Genomic DNA, 7,011 nt, shown 5'->3' with positions numbered 1-7,011 from the left:
AGCCCAGGCCCCTATCGCCGCGCTGGCAGGCGAGGGGCTGCGGTGGGAAGCGGGATTGTGAGCAGGGAGGTACGGTCGGGGAAGGGGAGGGGCCGGCACAGCCGGCGGGGGGGGGGCGATGACGCCGGGAGACCCGAAACACGGAACGGGAGCCGCACGCCCACTGTAGCGCCGGGAGCGGCGGGTCGAGGTTGGACGAGACGCGGCGGGACGAGCGGACACCACAGGCGGGCGGGCAATGGGGGTGCAACCGGCCGGGACGCCCTGAGGCACGCACGGCCCTCCCTGAGCACCCCGTTCTCCTCCCCTGCGCCTACACTCCCCTTCTGCTCGCTCTCTCTCCGAGACTCTCGCGGGCCGCCAACGGCGGCCGGCCCGCACACGCACATGGCCAAAAACCCATGTCCACGCGGGGAACAAAGCCCACGAGAGGGAGGAACTGACTCCTCCGCTCTCTGTCTCGCTTTCCACGTCCATGATCCTTCCGCAGCTCCACCTACGGAAACCTTGTAACGACTTTTACTTCCTCTAGACAGTCAAGTTCGGCACTCTTCTCACCGCTCCGCCAAGGCCGTGGGTCAACCTCAGCGGGGCCGGTCCGAGAGCCTCACTAAACCATCTGATCGGTAGTAGCGACGGGCGCTGTGCACAAAGGCCAGGGACTTAATCAACTCAAGCTTATGACACGCACTTACTGACAACTCCTCCTCCGTGGGGAATAATTGCAATCCCCGATCCCCATCACGAATGGGCTTCAACGGGTTACCCGCACCTGCTGGCGGAGGGTAGGCACATGCTGAGCCAGTCAGTGTAGCGAGCGTGCAGCCCCACACATCTAAGGGCGTCACAGACCTGTTATTGCTCAATCTCCGGTGGCTGAATGCCACTTGTCCCTCCAAGAAGTTGGGGGACGCCGACCGCTCGGGGTCGCATAACTTATTAGCACGCCAGAGTCTCGTTCGTTATCGGAATTAACCGGACAGATTGCTCCACGAACTTAGAACGGGCATGCACCACCACCCACGGAATCGAGAAACAGCTATCGATCTCTCGATCCTGTCTGTGTCCGGGCCGGGTGAGGTTTCCCGTGTTGACTCAAATTAAGCCGCAGGCTCCACTCCTGGTGATGCCCTTCCGTCAACTCCTTTAAGTTTCAGCTTTGCAACCATACTCCCCCCGGAACCCAAAGACTTTGGTTTCCTGGAAACTCCCCGGCGGGTCATGGGAATCACGCCGCCGCATCGGCGGTTGGCATCGTTTCTGGTCGTAAATACGACGGTATCTGACCGTCTTCGAACCTCCGACTTTCGTTCTGGATTAATGAAAACATTCTTGGCAAATGCTTTCGCTCTGGTCCGTCTTGCGCCGGTCCAAGAATTTCACCTCTAGCGGCGCAATACGAATGCCCCCGGCCGTCCCTCTTAATCATGGCCTCAGTTCCGAAAACCAACAAAATAGAACCGCGGTCCTATTCCATTATTCCTAGCTGCGGTATCCAGGCGGCTCGGGCCTGCTTTGAACACTCTAACTTTTTCAAAGTAAACGCTTCGGGCCCCAAGAGCCACTCAGCTAAGAGCATCGAGGGAGAGCCGAGAGGCGACGGGCGGTGGCTCCCCTCGCGGCGGACCACCCGCCCGCTCCCAAAATCCAACTATGAGCTTTTTAACTCCAGCAACTTTAATATACGCAATTTGTACCTGGAATTACTGGGGCTGCTGGCACCAGACTTGCCCTCCAATGAATCCTCGTTAAAGGATTTAAAGTGAACTCATTTCATTACAGGGCCTCGAAACAGTCCTGTATTCTTATTTTTCGTCACTACCTCCCCGGGTCGGGAGTGGGTAATTTGCGTGCTTGCTGCATTCCTTGGATGTGGTAGCCGTTTCTCAGGCTCCCTCTGCGTAATCGAACCGTAATTCCGCGTCACCCGTGCTCACCATGGTAGACACGGCGACTACCACCAAAAGTTGATAGGGCAGACGTTTGAATGCATCGTCCGCGCCACGGGGGGCGTGCGATCGGCCCGACGTTATCTAGAGTCACCAGAGCTGCCGGCGCCCTAGCTCCCCGGGCCCCCACCCCCGCGGGGAGGGGGGTGGCGGCCAAGGGGAGGCTGACCGGGTTGGTATTGGTCTGATAAATACACACATCCCCCCTGCGAGGGGGATCAGCGCCCGTCGGCATGTATTAGCTCGAGAATGGCCACAGTTCTCCACGTAGGAGACGAGCGAGCGACCAGAGGAACAATAACTGATTTAATGAGCCATTCGCAATTTCACTGTACCGGCCGTGCATACTGACACACGCATGGCTTAATCTCTGGGACAAGCACACGCTACTGGCAGGATCAACCAGGTAGCGGCGGACATGAGCGAACGAGAGCGACAGCGCCGAGGCGGGAAGCCAGGCGGACAGCGGACGCCTCAGCCGTCCCCTGGGGGGTCAGCGCCCGTCGGCATGTATTAGCTCGAGAATGGCCACAGTTCTCCACGTAGGAGACGAGCGAGCGACCACAGGAGCCATGACTGATTTAATGAGCCATTCACAGTTTCACTGTACCAGCCGTGCGTATTGACACACGCATGGCTTAATCTCTGGGACAAGCATATGCTACTGGCAGGATCAATCAGATAGTGGCGGAGGTGAGCGAGCGAGAGCAACAGCGCTGAGGCAGGAAGCCAGGCGAACGGAGGACGCCTCTCCCCGCCCACTGGAGGGGCAAGCGCCCGTCGGCATGTATTCGCTCGAGAATGGCCAAAGTTCTCCATGCAGGAGACGAGCGAGCGACCAGAGGAACCATCACTGATTTAATGAGCCATTCGCAGTTTCACTGTACCGGCCATGCGTACTGACACACGCATGGCTTCATCTCTGGGACAAGCATATGCTACTGGCAGGATCAACCAGATAGTGGCGGAGGTGAGCGAGTTGAGCGACAGCGCTGAGGCGGGAAGCCAGGCGGACGGCGGACGCCTCAGCCGCCCCCTGGGGGGTCAACGCCCATCGGCATGTATTAGCCCGAGAATGGCCACAGTTCTCCACGTAGGAGACGAGCGAGCGACCAGAGGAAACATGACTGATTTAATGAGCCATTCGCAGTTTCACTGTACCTGCCGTGCGTACTGACACACGCATGGCTTAATCTCTGAGACAAGCATATGCTACTGGCAGGATCAAACAGGTGGAGGCGGAGGTGAGCGAGCGAGAGCGACAACGCCGAGGCGGGAAGCCAGGCAGACGTAGGACGCCTCTCCCCGCCCATTGGAGGGGCCAGCGCCCGTCGGCATGTATTCGCTCGAGAATGGCCAAAGTTCTCCACGTAGGAGACGAGCGAGCGACCACAGGAACCATCACTGATTTAATGAGCCATTCTCAGTTTCACTTTACCGGCCGTGTGTACTGACACACGCATGGCTTAATCTCTGAGACAAGCATATGCTACTGGCAGGATCAACCAGGTGGAGGCGGAGGTGAGCGAGCGAGAGCAACAGCGCCGAGGCGGGAAGACAGGCGGACGGAAGACGCCTCTCCCCGCCCACTGGAGGGGCAAGCGCCCGTCGGCATGTATTCGCTCGAGAATGGCCAAAGTTCTCCACGTAGGAGACGAGCGAGCGACCACAGGAACCATCACTGATTTAATGAGCCATTCGCAGTTTCACTGTAACGGCCGTGCGTACTGACACACGCATGGCTTAATCTCTGAGACAAGCATATGCTACTGGCAGGATCAACCAGATAGTGGCGGAGGTGAGCGAGCGAGAGCGACATCGCCGAGGCGGGAAGACAGGCGGACGGAGGACGCCTCTCCCCGCCCATTGGAGGGGCCAGCGCCCGTCGGCATGTATTCGCTCGAGAATGACCAAAGTTCTCCAAGCAGGAGACGAGCGAGCGACCACAGGAACCATCACTGATTTAATGAGCCATTCGCAGTTTCACTGTACCGGCCGTGCGTACTGACACACGCATGGCTTCATCTCTGGGACAAGCATATGCTACTGGCAGGATCAACCAGGTGGAGGCGGAGGTGAGCGAGCGAGAGTGACAGCGCCGAGGCGGGAAGCCAGGCGGGTCAACGCCCGTCACCATGTATTAGCCCGAGAATGGCCACAGTTCTCCACGTAGGAGACGAGCGAGCGACCACAGGAACCATCACTGATTTAATGAGCCATTCGCAGTTTCACTGTACCGGCCATGTGTAATGACACACGCATGGCTTAATCTCTGAGACAAGCATATGCTACTGCCAGGATCAACCAGGTGGAGGCGGAGGTGAGCGAGCGAGAGCGACAACGCCGAGGCGGGAAGCCAGGCGGACGGAGGATGCCTCTCCCCGCCCACTGGAGGGGCAAGAGCCCGTGGGCATGTATTCGCTCGAGAATGGCCAAAGTTCTCCACGTAGGAGACGAGAGAGCGACCACAGGAACCATCACTGATTTAATGAGCCATTCGTAGTTTCACTGTAACGGCCGTGCGTACTGACACACGCATGGCTTAATCTCTGAGACAAGCATATGCTACTGGCAGGATCAACCAGGTGGAGGCGGAGGTGAGCGAGCGAGAGCGACATCGCCGAGGCGGGAAGCCAGGCAGACGGAGGACGCCTCTCCCCGCCCATTGCAGGGGCCAGTGCCCGTCGGCATGTATTCGCTCGAGAATGGCCAAAGTTCTCCACGCAGGAGACGAGCGAGCGACCAGAGGAACCATCACTGATTTAATGAGCCATTCGCAGTTTCACTGTACCGGCCGTGCGTACTGACACACGCATGGCTTCATCTCTGGGACAAGCATATGCTACTGGCAGGATCAACCAGATAGTGGCGGAGGTGAGCGAGCGAGAGCGACAGCGCCGAGGCGGGACGCCAGGCGGACGGCGGACGCCTCAGCCTCCCCCTGGGGGGTCAACGCCCATCGGCATGTATTAGCCCGAGAATGGCCACAGTTCTCCACGTAGGAGACGAGCGAGCGACCAGAGGAACCATGACTGATTTAATGAGCCATTCGCAGTTTCACTGTACCTGCCGTGCGTACTGACACATGCATGGCTTAATCTCTGAGACAAGCATATGCTACTGCCAGGATCAACCAGATGGAGGCGGAGGTGAGCGAGCGAGAGCGACAACGCCGAGGCGGGAAGCCAGGCAGACCTAGGACGCCTCTCCCCACCCATTGGAGGGGCCAGCGCCCGTCGGCATGTATTCGCTCGAGAATGGCCAAAGTTCTCCACGTAGGAGACGAGCGAGCGACCACAGGAACCATCACTGATTTAATGAGCCATTCGCAGTTTCACTGTAACGTCCGTGCGTACTGACACACGCATGGCTTAATCTCTGAGACAAGCATATGCTCCTGGCAGGATCAACCAGATAGTGGCGGAGGTGAGCGAGCGAGAGCGACATCGCCGAGGCGGGAAGACAGGCGGACGGAGGACGCCTCTCCCCGCCCATTGGAGGGGCCAGCGCCCGTCGGCATGTATTCGCTCGAGAATGGCCAAAGTTCTCCACGCAGGAGACGAGCGAGCGACCAGAGGAGCCATGACTGACTTAATGAGCCATTCCCAGTTTCACTGTACCGGCCGTGTGTACTGACACACGCATGGCTTAATCTCTGAGACAAGCGTATGCTACTGGCAGGATCAACCAGGTGGAGGCGGAGGTCAGTGAGCGACAGCGACAACCAGCACCCGGCGGGGAAGAAGGGCGCGGGGGAGGAGGCGGCCTCCAAGGTGGGGGCGGTAGGGGCCTCAGTCATGGACGGGCCGCCAGGAAAACGACACGGGTATCCCACCGCCACACCAGCCCGCCAGGGCGACCCCACGGCGCCCGCGACGCCGGCCGGCCCTATGGAGCGCGCACATAGACACTCCACGGCAGCTCTCCTCCTCCCAAACGCGTAAGCCCGGCCCCTGCCCCCGGGGAACCACACGCGACACGCGTCGCGGTGGGGAGGGTGGTTCGTCCACGTCTCCTCCGGACACACAACGGTCAAACCCCCGCCCGGGCCGGACCCGGGGGGGGCTCGGCAGCCCAAGGGGGACGCCCCAACCTTCAGACACAGACACCGGCTCCCAACCGTGCCCCGCGCGGCGCGACGCCGGCCGCGACTCAGGAGCGGATCGCAGCGGAGGCGGGGAAACCGGGCACGCCCGGGGACGGGCGGCCGCCCGCCCGCCCCCCTGCCCCACCCGTGCCACGGGAGAGCCACACGCGCAGAAACCACACATGGGTGGCCCCGCACCAGAACACCAGCCCGGCCCGGCGGGACCCTCCCCCAACTCGGCGGGGGGAGGCGCGGGTCGCGGTAGGCAGGGTAAAAAGGCAGCGTGGGAAGGGGGAGGGCCCGCATTCTCCCCTTCCGTGGACCACCACAGACTCGACTCCCCGGGCGCACCGCTACAGCGGGGGCAACCCGGCGCGGGGATTCCAGACGGGAACAGGAAAACGATAGCACCGGCTCGGCCTCGGGCACCTGAGGGACAACCCGGAGCGCTCCAGGGGCACCACACAGGGCCGGGCAAGGCACGTGCGCGTTTCAGCGCAGCGGCTCCCCTCCCAACGCGGGGAGGGAACGCTCGCGAGACACAGCCACGGGGGCAAGGTGGAGAGGGTCCACCGCGTCAAGGCGACCACGGGGCCCGCCAGCGCCACGAGGCGAGAAGGCAGGATCCCCGAAGGTCGGGCCGGGTTCCGCACCCCTTCCCTTCCACACACCGCCACGGGACGGGGAGGAGAGGAGAGGAGCCCGCACGCGGAGCGAGAAGAGCGATCCCATTCGCCATGAATGTCCGTCCCTCGTCCGGCGCGGCTTAGGGCCGGCCCGGGAGAGCGCGACGTCACCACATCGATCTGGCAAGGCAAGAAAGAGAAAGGACCGCCGCGCCCGGGAGGGCAGCGGGCGGGGAGCACGGCCGCTCGGGCGTCAGTCGTTCGACTCTTCCCCCGCGCCGGGAACGAGAGCCGGGCTCAGAATCGCAGCCGAGGAGCCCCAGTAGACCCGCTGACGGCCAGCGTGTCG

The 7,011-nt window shown here is 61.4% G+C and overlaps 1 pseudogene; it reads right to left on the bottom strand.

The window, feature by feature from the left end:
- Nucleotides 1-473: 473 nt before the first annotated feature.
- Nucleotides 474-2,358, bottom strand: LOC149996665 (18S ribosomal RNA; annotated as a pseudogene).
- Nucleotides 2,359-7,011: the final 4,653 nt, after the last annotated feature.

The sequence above is a fragment of the Furipterus horrens genome, unplaced genomic scaffold (assembly GCF_987537825.1).
Source record: "Furipterus horrens unplaced genomic scaffold, mFurHor1.1.pri manual_scaffold_12, whole genome shotgun sequence".
Lineage (NCBI taxonomy): Eukaryota > Metazoa > Chordata > Mammalia > Chiroptera > Furipteridae > Furipterus > Furipterus horrens.
Note: the sequence above shows the minus strand (reverse complement) of the source record. Positions and strands in the feature narration are given on the sequence as shown.